At 45.8% G+C, this 15,347-nt stretch overlaps 1 protein-coding gene across 3 annotated transcripts in view; it reads right to left on the reverse strand.

The window, feature by feature from the left end:
• Positions 1–14,340, reverse strand: part of CLOCK (clock circadian regulator) — a 127,873-nt gene extending 113,533 nt beyond the window's left edge. For 2 of the 3 annotated variants that reach the window (XM_073583560.1, XM_073583558.1), the window contains exon 1: positions 14,173–14,340. The gene's annotated coding sequence lies outside the window, so the exon portion shown is untranslated. The other variant, XM_073583559.1, reaches the window with a different exon arrangement.
• Positions 14,341–15,347: the final 1,007 nt, after the last annotated feature.

Genomic DNA, 15,347 nt, shown 5'->3' on the forward strand with positions numbered 1-15,347 from the left:
AACGGTACCCTAACGCTCAGTCTCCGCAAGGTAAACTGTCTACTCTCTGGCTACCCTGCGGTGATTCCGGATGTGTTCCCTGAGCACATCCGGAATCACCGCGCGGCCAGACGGGGACGGGGCTTTGGGCAGACTGGGTTTTCCGCTCCATCCAAAGCGCAGCAAGAACGGTACGTGGAAACGTACCCTTAGAAGCTCACGGATTTCTAAACGTGGACAAGGCATGCACAAGTATAAAGAAAAGACCTTGTTACAGTTGAACCAATCTTCAGGCTATTCTTCAGTGAACGCACCAGGAGACGAGCGCTGCTTAGAACAGGAGCAGTTCTGATACAGGAATTCCTCCTATTCAAGTTCCACAAGGGTGAGATGAGCTTTTCTTCAGTCCAGTTCCTTATTTTACCTATCTTCTTAACTACTCCTCATAGCTACATAGCAGAGTTCCCCGAGGCACAGGAGGATACCCTACAACACAGGCTTGTTAATTCATTAGTAATTAGACAGCTGTTTCTGCTGGGAGTGCACTTCCACCTCCGTAATTTAGCTGCCATTCTTCCAAAAGCTGCAGATGTGGCCATTAGGGTTACACTGCAACCAACAATTACTGCAGCATCCAAACCATGAGAAAAGCATTGCACGTAAGTGTCTGACAATATCTGCTGCCATTCTGGCCCAACCCATGATCCATCCAGTAATGCCAATGTGTAGAACAGGAGCAATGATAGACAGATCATACTCCTCATCCTGCTGTTTGTCTTTACAGGTAGGAAAAAAATAAGCCATGTCATAATGCAAAGCTGCAACATATGCTACAATGGTCTCATACTGCTTATTATTTTAGCCATCCAGAGCCATTGCAGATCTGGCGGAAAGCTCCCCCGGAAGTCTGTGCCTTGTTAGGAAGTCACAGGACCGCCTGTAGCCTGTGACTGGCAGCAGCGGTCAGGTGACTTGAAGAGTGCAGATGTTTTTCCGATGATGCATTCTTCAAGTTACCTGACCGCTGCTGTCAATCACTGGCTACAAAGATCCTGCGACTTCCGAACAGAGTGGACCCTGCTTCAGGAGCAGCCTGTGCTCAATCATCCATGCTTAACAAGGGTACTTGCCTGTGTTATAACCACTGAGTATAAGATCACTTCATTCCCTGTCTTATGAGGAAAGGTTGCAGGATTTGGGAATGTTTAGTTTGCAAAAGAGAAGACTGAGAGGAGACTTAATTGCTGTCTACAAATATCTAAAGGGCTGTCACATTGTAGAAGGATCAACTTTGTTCTCATTTGCACAAGGAAAGACTAGAAGCAATGGGATGAAACTGAATGGGAGGAGACACAGATTAGATATTAGAAAACTTTTTGACAGTTAGAGTGATCAATGAGTGGAACAGGCTGCCACGAGAAGTGGTGAGTTCTCCTTCAATGGAAGTCTTCAAACAGAGGCTGGACAGACATCTGACTGGGAAGATTTAGCGAATCCTGCTTTGAGCAGGGGGTTGGACCAGATGGCCCAGGAGGTCCCTTCCAACTCTACGATTCTATGATTCTATGATTCCATGATTCCACGACTAGATCCAATATATATATATTAGGGACGAAAACAACGCGACAATTCAGAATGCCATTAGCCAGAATGCCATTAGCCCAAATTCCTGATAAACCCTGGTCACTGTATGCTGCCACTGCTCCTACACCAGGTCCTCCCTCTCAGTAACACTGGGTGCAGCCTCTGCCATAACAGGTCTTTCTCCTTTCAAAGCGGATAGCAAAACATTAAACTTATCATCTGCCAACATTAGACTTATGAGCGCAGCTGAGTTTGCTATTCCTGCACACTTCTGTACCTCCACATACACCATGCAAGGTAGAAATCCGCAGCACACATTAGCCTGCCACGGATATGACATGAGCGCCGCAGGTCAACTTCTGCTACAGATTGTTTTACCGCTGCTCGTGGATACATTTTGCAAAACATCCTTCACTTTGCTGCTACTGTAACATGCTGAGGATAGAACACTCGTGTACTGAGACGTGTGAACGCACCCGTCATTTTTCCTTTTTCTCTCCTGTTCGTTTGGCAGAAAATAAAGGCAATTTTGCATATATCCACCTTCAGGGGTGCCAGTTTTTATGACCTCACATACAGTTGTGACCAAAGGTATTGACACCCCTGCAATTTTGTCAGATAATATTCAGTTTCTTCCTGAAAATGATTGCAAACACAAATTCTTTGGTATTATTATCTTCATTTAATTTGTCTTAAATGAAAAAACACAAAAGAGAATGAAGCAAAAAGCAAAACATTGATCATTTCACACAAAACTCAAAAAATGGGCCAGACAAAAGTATTGGCACCCTCAGCCTAATACTTGGTTGCACAACCTTTAGCCAAAATAACTGCGACCAACCGCTTCCGGTAACCATCAATAAGTTTCTTACAATGCTCTCCTGGAATTTTAGACCATTCTTCTTTGGCAAACTGCTCCAGGTCCCTGATATTTGAAGGGTGTATTCTCCAAACTGCCATTTTTAGATCTCTCCACAGGTGTTCTATGGGATTCAGGTCTGGCCTCATTGCTGGCTACCTTAGAAGTCTCCAGTGCTTTCTCTCAAACCATTTTCTATTGCTTTTTGAAGTGTGTTTTGGGTCATTGTCCTGCTGGAAGACCCATGACCTCTGAGGGAGACCCAGCTTTCTCACACTGGGCCCTAAATTATGCTGCAAAATTTGTTGGTAGTCTTCAGACTTCATAATGCCATGCACACGGTCAAGCAGTCCAGTGCCAGAGGCAGCAAAGCAACCCCAAAACATCAGGGAACCTCCGCCATGTTTGACTGTAGGGACCATGTTCGTTTCTTTGAATGCCTCTTTTTTCTCCTGTAAACTCTATGTTGATGCCTTTGCCCAAAAAGCTCTACTTTTGTCTCATCTGACCAGAGAACATTCTTCCAAAACGTTTTAGGCTTTTTCAGGTAAGTTTTGGCAAACTCCAGCCTGGCTTTTTTATGTCTTGGGGTAAGAAGTGGGGTCTTCCTGGGTCTCCTACCATACAGTCCCTTTTCATTCAGACGCCGACGGATAGTACGGGTTGACACTGCTGTACTCTCGGACTGCAGGGCAGCTTGAACTTGTTTGGATGTTAGTCGGGGTTCTTTATCCAACATCCGCACAATCTTGCGTAGAAATCTCTTGTCAATTTTGCTTTTCCGTCCACATGTAGGGAGGTTAGCCACAGTGCCATGGGCTTTAAACTTCTTGATGACACTGCGCACGGTAGACACAGGAACATTCAGGTCTTTGGAGATGGACTTGTAGCCTTGAGATTGCTCATGCTTCCTCACAATTTGGTTTCTCAAGTCCTCAGACAGTTCTTTGGTCTTCTTTCTTTTCTCCATGCTCAATGTGGTACACACAAGGACACAGGTTGAGTCGACTTTAATCCATGTCAACTGGCTGAAAGTGTGATTTAGTTATTGCCAACACCTGTTAGGTGCCACAGGTAAGTTACAGGTGCTGTTAATTACACAAATTAGAGAAGCATCACATGATTTTTCGAACAGTGCCAATACTTTTGTCCACCCTCTTTTTTATGTTTGGTGTGGAATTATATCCAAGTTGGCTTTAGGACAATTCTTTTTGTGTTTTTTGATTTAAGACAAATTAAATGAAGATAATACCAAAGAATGTGTTTGAAATCATTTTCAGGAAGAAACTGAGTATTATCTGACAGAATTGCAGGGGTGTCAATACTTTTGGCCACAACTGTACATGAATAATGTGTCCCAACTTCGTAAATTCGTGTGAGTTTCTCGCATCAATATCCAAGAAGTATAATTTCTCCTTGCAGAGAATGACATGCTAAGCATGTCGAGGTGAGGAGACTTAAAGCTGCAATGCTCCTCTGGGAAATATGCTAATTATGCAAATTGTCTCTTCAGAGAGGAAGAGGACTAGAACTCTAACGCCACCTATTGGAAGCAGCAATCCTAAAAGTCAATGTTGACCCTTTAACGAGCCTTGTTACATGACTTAGGATAAAAGCCAAGCCAGAATCTCAATTTGCAGACACTGTGTTTCGGGGTACTGCCCCTCGTCAGTGCAAAGTGTGAGATCTGATATGGCTGTGAGAGGCGTCTGATCGATATCCAAAAAGTATCATTTCTCCTTGTGGAGAATGACATGCTAAGCATGTCGAGATGAGGAGGCTTAATGCTGCAATGTTCCACTGGGAAATGCGCTAATTATGCAAATTGACTCTTCAAGGAGGAGCGAATAATAAATACCCACATTCAGAAGTGAATGGCCAGTCCATTGGCCTCTGTATGTGATTGTGGTTGGCACCGCCTGGTCTCGTTCACACTCTTGATTTAAGCCATATTTTGCCTCTGTTTGTAAGCTAAAATCAGGCCTGGATTCAGAGCACAGGGTAAATATAATAGAAAAGATTATATTCTCTATTGCAAACTGATGTTGGTCTCAAAATAAAAATGTAAAGTATTGAACCAATCTACAATGTGTAAGTAAGAGCACTAACACAAGTAGAATTAATAGAACATAAAAGGTCCTTACTCATCGAGACTGATATCTTGGAAGCCATCCAAGCGGCATCCTTTAATGAATTTGGTGCATCTTTCAGCTGCCATGCATCACAGCAAGAAATGTACTCCAGTCAGGGATTGGAATACACGGTGTTGTAATTTACTTCACTTCAGTGGAGAAAATGATTATATATTCACCTCTTTCAAAAAGTGTGGGTGGGTGGTAAAGACTGGCATAAAAACATTAAAAGTCTCAACATTTGTGTGCAATAGAAAAACAGTTTTACTACAGAAAATTGGCAGAAACTGTGTGATGAGTCAGCCTGTAGGCAACAACAAAATGTTAAAAAAAAAAAAAAAAAAAAAAAAAAAAAAAAGGGAACATCCACAATATCCATTAGAAGAGCACTGAGACTGTAAGAGACTTTATTCAGACACACACGATGAAGCCAAAATGGCGAAACAGTAAGGCTGGCCACACACAATAGCTGTCGGCCAAACGATGCTTCGGATGATCTTTTGGTTGACAACTATCTCAGCCAACTCTCCCATACACGAGCGCTTGTAAAGGTACTGTCACACTAAGCGATATCGCTAGCAATATCGCTATAACTTGTGACGTTATAGCGATATTGCTAGCGATATCACTGTGTCTGATACTTACCTACGTCCCGCTCCCCCGCTGGTTATCTCTGATTGCGCGAGAACGTCCTGGACTGTTTCTCGTTGTCAGCTTCCTGCGGCGCTTCCTGTTGTGCCGGGCAGGAGGACGTTAGGATCGCCTAGTGTGACACGTAAGTAGCGACCCCCGTCCCCAGCGATGTCGCTGGTGAGATCTGCCTGTGTGGCAGCTCACTAGCGACCACTTAGGCTGGTTTCACATTTGCGTTTTTTTTCGCGGTAATTTAGCGCTAAATAGCGCATGCGTTTTTTTTCCTATACTTTGCATGGTATGCGCTTATGTGCGCATACACATGCGTTTGTACGCGTTTTACTGCGCATGCGTTTTTTTGCGGTATGCGCTCGGGCGCACAAAATGCAACTTGTTGCATTTTTTGTGCGTCCGATTTGCCTCAAAAAAACGCATGCGCGCGCAATGCGTTTTTTTACAGCAAGACACCCATTATAAGTCTATGGTGAGCATATGTGCGCATTGGCATGCTTATGTATGCGTTTTTTTGCACATGCGTTTTTTTTTTACCATTAGTTTAGACAATGGAATTTAGGGGTTTGGGTAAAGTTAGGGTTAGTTAAGGGGGTTTAGGGTTAGGGTTAGGGTCAGGGTTAGGGTTAAGTATGGTTTGGTTAAGGGTTAGGGTCAGGGTTAGGGTCAAGTATGGTTTGGTTAAGGGTTAGGGTCAGGGTCAGGGTTAAGGTTAAGTATGGTTTGGTTAAGGGTTAGGGTTAGGGTCAAGTATGGTTTGGTTAAGGGTTAGGGTCAGGGTTAGGGTTAGGGATAGGGTCAGGGTTAGGGTCAAGTATGGTTTGGTTAAGGGTTAGGGTCAGGGTTAGGGTCAGGGTCAAGTATGGTTTGGTTAAGGGTTAGGGTTAAGGTTAAGTATGGTTTGGTTAAGGGTTAGGGTCAGGGTTAGGGTTAAGGTTAAGTATGGTTTGGTTAAGGGTTAGGGTCAGGGTTAGGGTCAGGGTTAGGGTTAAGTATGGTTTGGTTAAGGGTTAGGGTCAGGGTTAGGGTTAAGGTTAAGTATGGTTTGGTTAAGGGTTAGGGTTAAGGTTAGTTAGGGTTAGGGTTAAGTATGGTTTGGTTAAGGGTTAGGGTCAGGGTTAGGGTTAAGTATGGTTTGGTTAAGGGTTAGGGTTAGGGTCAGGGTCAGGGTTAGGGTCAGGGTTAGGGTCAGGGTTAGGGTCAGGGTTAGGGTCAGGGTTAGGGTCAGGGTCAGGGTTAGTAAAGTCATGGTTTGGGTTAGTGTGAGGGGCCACCTAATGTTGGAAAAAACGCAAACGCGGTAAAAACGCACTAAAAACGCATAAAAACGCATAAAAACGCATAAAAACGCATAAAAACGCTGCGTTTTTTTCATGCATGCTCATAAAAATGCTTGAAAAAAACGCAGCAGTTGTATGCTTTTGTATGCGTTTTTCAATGCGTTTTTTTGCGGGAAAAACGCGCTGCAAAAAAAAGCAAGTGTGAAACAGGCCTTAGCGATGTACCAGCGATCCTGACCGCACCATATCGCTGGTACATCGCTAAGTGTGACAGTACCTTTAGGCCGCCGACTGACACATTGGCCGATGACTTATCTCCCGGAGAACAATACCATCAGCAGTCCAAAATCAAACATGTGTGGTTGACATCTCTCCCGATCATCAGTCGCTGGTGCTCCCATACATATTAGACCGTTGTCCAAACCCACTGATATCAGAGGGTTCAGCTGAAATCAATGTGTGCGGAGTCAAACTTGATGAATGCCACTCAGTAAGCTTACCCTCTTTTGCATATGAAAACATAATAATACAATGCCCCATTGTTCTTAAATGGATTATGTTGGCACAAAATGATTGTTCAAACTAAGTCCCGACTCCCAGTGCACCATGGCAGGGCCAATAATTTACTGTATTTTTTGGATTATAAGATGCACTTTTTTCCCCCAAAATTTGGGGGGAAAATGGGGATGCATCTTATAATGCGGATATACTATTGCTGCAGGCCGCAGGCTGGGATGAGGGGGTGTCTGGCAGTGCTGCGGGGGCTCTGCCGACATTTTGTGAAAGGCCGGAGCCCTCGCAGTTCCATAGATTCCTATGCGGTGGACTCCGGGAAGATGGCCGCCGGGGGCGGCGCATGCGCAGATGGAGAGCTCGGTGTCAAGTTCTCGGGAGATGAGATATCAGCACAGATCTCATCTCCCGGGCTCTCCATCCGTGCATGCACTGCCCCGGCGGCCATCTTCCCGGAGTCCATCGCATAGGAAACCATGGAACTGCGGGGGTTCCGGCCTTTCACAAAATGTCAGCAGAGCCCCCCCGCAGCATCGGAGACACCCGAAGCGGTGCGCCCCACATCGGAACACCCCTTCATCCCAGCCTGCAGCATCACCCCACTCCTGCCTCTTCCAGCATCGAACCTGGGACCCCGCTTCACTGCAGCCACCATCCCCTGGTAAGAAATAAGATGCATGGATTATAAGAAGCACCATTTTATTAAAAAACAAAAAATCCTATTTTTCTCCTCAAAATCTGGGGTGCGTCTTATAATCCGGAGCGTCTTATCATCTAAAATATACCCCTTTCTACCAGCTTGTTTTCCCTCAATCTCCACACCCTTCTTTGATTGAGAGCTCTGGCTTCATAGAGCCAGAAAATGGCAGCGATAGATGGAAAACAAGCAGGAGGGAAGGTGTATAAAAATGATTGGCTCTGCCATGATGCACCGAGTGCCTGTACTTGATTTGAACATTCTGTGCCGACAGTCCCTTTAACCCCTTTCCTACATTAGGCCTCTTTCAGTCTCTCGATCTCTCTCTCTCTGGCCAGCGGTTCCTTTAAATTTCCTCATTTTCAGGATCCGTCTAAAAACGGATCCTATGCCATCCGTTCACATCAGTTGAGAACGGATCCGCTTGTCTGCCTTTTTGGCGGATTTTAACTGATGCAAATAACTGAAGTGTGAAAGAGGCCTTAGACATACTATTCCGTCCATGTGACCTGGGACCTAAGTCCCAAGGACGGAATAGTAAGTCTAGCGCGATCAGCTGCGCTCACGGGGGGAGCGGAGCTGATCGTGGCCGGGTGTCAGCTAATTATCACAGCTGACACCAGGCACAATGTGTCAGGGGTGGTCACGAATCGCCCCTGACACGTTAACCCCTGGCACACCGCGATCAAACATGATCGCGGTGTACCGGGGGTTAAAGGAAGCATCGGCAGGGAGGGGGCTCCCTCTGTGCTTCCCTGCGACCCCCACAGCAGCGCGATGTGCAGCGCCGCTGCGGGGGTCGCCTTCCCTGCAGGTCCCCGGATACAATATGGCGACGGGGACCTTCGGGGGCCTGCAGGGAGCTGGCTTCCGCACTGCCCGCAGAGCGCAGGCATGAGGAAGCCTGCAGCAGTGCCTGTGACAGATCGCTGATCTGTCACAGCGATCTGTCACAGGACAGTGAGGTCCCCCATGGGACATTATAATAAAGTAAAAAAAAGTGTAAAAATAATTTTTAAAAAAAAAAAATCGCTAATTAAAAAAAAAAAAATATTCCCTAATAAATTCATTTTTTGAAAATAAAAAAACAAAAAACAATAAAAGAACACATATTTGGTATCGCCTCGTCCGTAATGACTCACCCTATAAAACTGTCCCATTAGTTAACCCCTTGAAAAATAAAAAACGAAGCAAAAAAAATGATTTATTATCATAACGCCGAACAAAAAGTGCAATAACGCGCGATCAAAAAGATGCATATAAATATCCATGGAACCGCTAAAAACGTCATCTTGTCCCGCAATAAACGAGCCGCCACACAGCATCTACAGTGATAAAATAAAAGTTATAGCTCGCAGAATAAAGCGATGCAAAAATAATTATTTTTTATATAAAATAGTTTTCATTGCATAAAACCGCCAAAACATAAAAAAACGACCTAAATGAGGTATCGCTGTAACCGTACTGACCCAAAGAATAAAACTGCTTTATCAATTTTATCGCACGCGGAACGGTGTAAACGCACCCCCCCAAAAGAAATTCATGAAACGCTTGTTTTTGTTCATTCTGCGTCCGAAAAATGAGAATAAAAAGTGATCAAAAAATGTCACATGCCCGAAAATGGTACCAATAAAAATGTCAACTCGTCCCGCAAAAAATAAGACCTCACATGACTCGGTGGGTCAAAATATGGAAAAATTATAGCTCTCTATATGTGGTGATGCAAAAACTAATTTTACAATAAAAAGCGTCTTTTAGCGTGCGACAGCTGCCAAAAATAAAAACCTGCCATAAATAGTAAATCAAACCCCCAGTTATCACCCCCTTAGTTAGGGAAAAATAATAAAATAAAAACAAATTTATTTATTTCCATTTTCCCATTAGGGCTAGGGTTAGGTTAGGGTTGGAGTTAGAATTGGGGGATTTCCACTGTTTAGGTACATCAGGGGCTTTCCAAACGCGACATGGTGTCCGATCTCAATTCCAGCCAGAAAAGTTAAATGGCGCTGCTTCCCTTCCGAGCTCTGCCATGTGCCCAAATAGTGGTTAAACTGCCTTGTGCCCAAATGGGGTATCAGCGTACTCAGGACAAATTGCACAATAACTTTTGGGGTCCTGTTACTCTTGGGAAAATAAAAATTGTTTGTGAAAAGATCATTTTTGTGGAAAAAATATGATTTTTTTAATTGTACGGCTGTATGTTATAAACTTCTGTGAAGCCCTTGGGGGTTCAAAGTGCTCACCACATATCTAGATAAGTTCCATGGGGGGTCTAGTTTCCAAAATGGGGTCACTTGTGGGGGGTTTCCACTGTTTAGGCACATCAGAGGCTCTCTAAACGTGACATGGCGTCCAATCTGAAATCCAGCCAATTTTGCAGTGAAAAAGTCAAACGGCGCTCCTTCCCTTCCGAGCTCTGCCATACGCCCAAACAGTGGTTCCCCCAACATATCAGGTATCGGCGTACTCACGACAAAGTGCACAATAACTTTTCCAGTCCAATTTCTCCTGTTACCCTTGGCAAAATAAAAAAAATTGAACCTGAACTTTTTTTGTGACAAAAAGTTAAATGTTCATTTTTTTTTAAACATTCAAAATTCCTGTGAAGCACCAGAAGGGTTAATAAACTTCTTGAATGTGGTTTTGAGCACCTTGAGGGGTGCAGTTTTTAGAATGGTGTCACTTGGGTATTTTCTATCATATAGACCCCTCAAAGTGACTTCAAATGTGATGTGGTCCCTAAAAATAAAATGGTGTTGTAAAAATGAGAAATCGCTGGTCAACTTTTAACCCTTATAACTTCCTAACAAAAAAAAAATTTTGGTCCCCAAATTGTGCTGATGTAGAGTAAACATATGTGAAATGTTATTTACTAAGTTTTTTGTGTGCCATATCTCTGTGATTTAAGAGCATAAAAATTCAGTTGGAAAATTGCGAAATTTTCAAAATTTTCGCCAAATTTCCATTTTTTTTCACAAAAAACGCAAGTTATATAAATGAAATTTTACCAAACATGAAGTACAATATGTCACGAGAAAACAATGTCAGGATCACCGGGATCCATGGAAAAGTTCCAGAGTTATTACCTCATAAACGGACAGTGGTCAGAATTGTAAAAATTGGCCCGGTCATGAACGTGCAAACCGCCCTTGGGAGTAAAGGGGTTAAAGTGTAAACCATAAGTACCTCGCCAAGATTCAGTAACTCTAAAGGGCCTGTCACACTAAGCGATATCGCTATGTCTGATACTTACCTCCGACCGCTCCCTCGCTGGTTATCGCTGATCGCGCAGGAAAACGTCCTGTACTGTTTCTCGTCGTCAGCTTCCTGCGGCGCTTCCTGTGGAGAGACGAGCGTGGAGCCGGGCGGGAGGACGCAGGATCGCCTGGTGTGACAGGTAAGTAGCGACCCCCGTCCCCAGCGATGTCGCTGGTGAGATCTGCCTGTGTGGCAGCTCACTAGCGACCACTTAGCGATGCACCAGCGATCCTGATCGCGTCATATCTCTGGTCGGAATCGCTGGTACATCGCTAAGTGTGACAGTACCTTCACACGTGTTTAACCCAAAACCTTTGTCAGGAGGCGTCTAAAGTCAAGAGTGGCGTCCAGAGATGGCATGGATTGCTCCTCTTAATTTTAATGAGCACCTGCACAGTAATGTCCACGAGGACGTGATGAGGACAGGATGAAATGTTCTAATATTCACATTTTTTATAATCTGCGTCTGCAAATTGTCGGGTTGCGTCGTAAATGCTAATACACCAACCATCAACCTCTACATAGGAATACACACGATAACTCCTGGATGTCACCCAAGGTCTTACTCAAACGTTTGTGAATCATTTACGTGTTTCATGGATAGAACTTTTACCCATTATAGTAGTCTGTAAAAAAAATAAATAAATAAATAAATAAATAATAATAAAACATGTCTTTTTTTTTTTTTTACCTGAATCACGTCTCTTTTTTACCCATACAAGTCGATGGGTCCCATGTAGACGCACTTACAGAACACATTGTCATCTATGTGCCCTGTCTAGTTGTAATAGTGCAATGGGCAGGAGAGTTTTTTTTTTTTTTTTAATTTTTTTAGACCAGAAAAATCACATATTATGAAATCTGAAACACTGACGAAAATCGTAACAAAAAGCACTTAAGAAAATGATGGCTTTGTCTGGAAGAAGCCTAAGGCTATGTGCAAACACTGCAGATTCACCTGTGGATTTTTTCATCTGCAGAACTGGTTTTACCTGCAGTTTTGCCCTGCGGTTTGCCACTTGGACAATGAATAGGTGGCAAACCGCAGCAGAATCCGCAGAAATAATTGACATGTCAATTGTTTCTGCGGTTTCCAAAAACGCAGCTTTTCATTAGTTAAAAAGCCGCATCATGTGCACAGCAGAATGTAAATCCCATAGGATAACATGCTACTGTACTGTCTGCAGAACTGCTGCGGTCAAAACCGCAGCGGAACCGCAGCGTGTGCACATAGCCTTAGGCTGTGTTCACACACAGCATTTTTTTAGTGGTATTTTTAGAGGTTTTTCCAATAAAACCACTAAAAATAAGCTGCCCATTCATTTCTATGCATTTTGCACTTTGTGCATACTGATGCGTTTTTTACTGTGAAAAAAACGCATTGCGGTAAAAAACGCAGCATGCTCATTAATTTCACGGATTTTTCTGCGTTTCTGGTTATTTCTATGCGTTTTGAAAACGCGCGGTTTCTGGGAAGGGAGTCAGGTTTTTGAGCAGAAATTTTCTGCTACGTGTGCACTTAGCCTTAGGCCATGGTCAACACTATCAGTATTTGGTCAGTTTTTTACCTCAGTATTTGTAAAGCCCCCGTCACACATAGCGAGATCGCTGCTGAGTTACAAGTTTTGAGACATAACAGCTATCAGCATCCGGCCCCCCTGCCGGGTATCGCTGATCGTTCCTGAAAGGTCAAGACTTTTTTTGGGTCGTTGCTCTCCCGCTGGCCCTCACACATCGCTGCGTGTGACAGGCGGGAGAGCAATGACCAGCGATCAGCGCGCTGGTAACCAAGGTAAACGCAGGGTTTCTAAGCAGCGCACGGTGCTTAGAAACCCGATGTGTACCTTAGTTACCAGCTCCCTGCATCAGCGCGCTGGTAACTAACGTACACAGCGATGCGCCCGCTCGGCGTCCCTTGTGGAGCTGCCTGTTTGACAGCTCACCAGCAATCATGTAGCGACGCACCAGCGATCCTGACACGTTGATATGGTTGTCGGGATCGCTGGTGAGTCGCTATGTGTGACGGGGCCCTAAGGCAAAACCAGGAGAGGAAGAGAGGAACAATCATGGGAGAAGTATAATAGAAACACGTCACCACTTCTGGATTTATCACCCACTCCTGGTTTGGGCTTATAAATACTGGGGTAGAAAACTCACCAAATACTGATAGTGTGACGGTGGCCTTAGATTGTACGCATTAGCTATTACAAAATCTCTGCACAGACGGGACACACAGGCTTCCCACCCTCCTGAAAAAAAACACCGGTTATCACAGACATGTTACCATAACCCCATCATCAGTACTACTCAGGAGGATCTGCAGCGTTAGGGCGCAGGCACGTCACTGACTGTACGTGCCATCTGCGGTTTTCAGGGATAGCCCTGGCACCTATAGGGCTGTGCACGTCTGATCTATTTCCATACAAGTGGTCCCAGTAATAAAAATCAGAGACATGTCCAAGTGTCGGATCAATATTGGCAATGCAAATCTATGGGTCCGTGACAAACATCGGAGCGCAGTCAGATTTTCACGGACTGACAGCGTGGAGAAGGGGGGGGGGGAAGAGAACTTTTTTTCAACCTCTGATCAGAAGGGGCCCGTTTTTCTCAGATGGAGAGGAGGCAGTCGTGTGCGCTTACCGTCATCACCCCCTGGGATAAGCCCCTAGCGGGGGCAGACACACTGCAGGGTTCCCTGTGCCAGGACAGCATGTGGGTCATATGGACTATCTGCTTGTAGCCCTACTTCACAGCATAGAAGTCATGTTACATCGGTCAGCACCCACAGCTAACAGTCCAGACAGGGCTCCATGACTGCCCCCTACGGCCATGATGGGGAGTACAGCCTGCACCATGTTAGGAGATTACACAACATGAATATGTAATAACAGACAAGCAGAACCCATGAGCCTGTATAATGGATGCAGAGCCCGGGGCTGGCCCGGAAGGTGCAGTACACAGCACCCTGCAGACAGCTGCTGCTCCACAGCACAGGACACACTGGGGCCGGCGTAGCCCACTGCTACAGATGGGGGTCACACACACACCATGAGTCATACATGGCAGGCCTACCGTATGGATAACACCCCTGCCCATGTGGGCACGACCAGGGGCAGCTGGAAAGTTGTCTGTACATCAGGGGGTGTGTCCTATCAGGAGCACAAGTGTGTTACACAAGGAGGACACGCCTCCCACACAGCATGCACACGGCCGCACGACACTCACCACACAGCTGCGCAGCACCGAGCCGTCCCCGCCGCTCTCCGCTCAGGGCCTCCTTCCGCTCCTCTACAACGTGGCAGAGATAATTCCCGCTGTCTGCGCACTACGAGCGCCAAGCTCGTCACTCTACCACCATCACTAATGCCACAACACTGCGCAGGCGCAGCCCGGCCCAGGAAACAGCGACAGGGAGATTCTAGGACACAACAGGGAATACATTGTAGTGCGCAGGCGCCTGGTGAGGACACGTGATCTCTCCTCCCGGTGCTGAGGATAGCCGCCTCCAGAGCGGTCAGGCTGCGCTGTACCTGTGTATGCACGGCGCCGTGCACTGCAGCGAGAAGGTGCAGCGGGAGCTCACTGGCGGCAAACTAGTGCAAAGAAGGACAATTATTACGTTTTTTACCTTTTTTCGTCTTTGCATTTTATTTTTTTCTTCCAGGGTTCCGTCATACTGTTAGGAGGGCTCGTGGGGTGCGTTATACTGTTTGTAGGGCTATGTGTATGCTGATATACTGTGTGGGCGACATCCTACTGTGTGGCGGGGCGTGAGGGCCATCATACTGTATGGAGGCCTGTGTCAGGGCCATCATACTGTGTGTGGGTGACTACCTACTGTGTGGCGGGGCGTAAGGGCCATCATACTGTGTGTGGGCGACATCCTACTGTGTGGCGGGGTGTAAGGGCCATCATGCTGTATGGAGGGTTGTCAGGGCCATCATACTGTGTGTGGGCGACATCCTACTGTGTGGCAGGGTGTTATGGCCATCATGCTGTATGGAGGGTTGTCAGGGCCATCATACTGTGTGTGGGCGACATCCTACTGTGTGGCGGGGCGTAAGAGCCATCATACTGTATGGAGGGCTGTGTAAGGGCCATCATACTGTGTGGCGGGGCGTAAGGGCCATCATACTGTATGGAGGGCTGTGTCAGGGCCATCATACTGTGTGTGGGCGACATCCTACTGTGGCGGGGTGTAAGGGCCATCATACTGTGTGTGGGCGACATCCTACTGTGTGGCGGGGCGTAAGGGCCATCATACTGTATGGAGGGCTGTGTAAGGGCCATCATACTGTGTGTGGGCGACTACCTACTGTGTGGCGGGGTGTAAGGGCCATCATACTGTATGGAGGGCTGTGTAAGGGCCATCATACTGTGTGTGGGCGACTACCTACTGT

The sequence above is a fragment of the Dendrobates tinctorius genome, unplaced genomic scaffold (assembly GCF_039654945.1).
Source record: "Dendrobates tinctorius isolate UK_male_01 unplaced genomic scaffold, ASM3965494v1 ptg000079l, whole genome shotgun sequence".
NCBI lineage: Eukaryota > Metazoa > Chordata > Amphibia > Anura > Dendrobatidae > Dendrobates > Dendrobates tinctorius.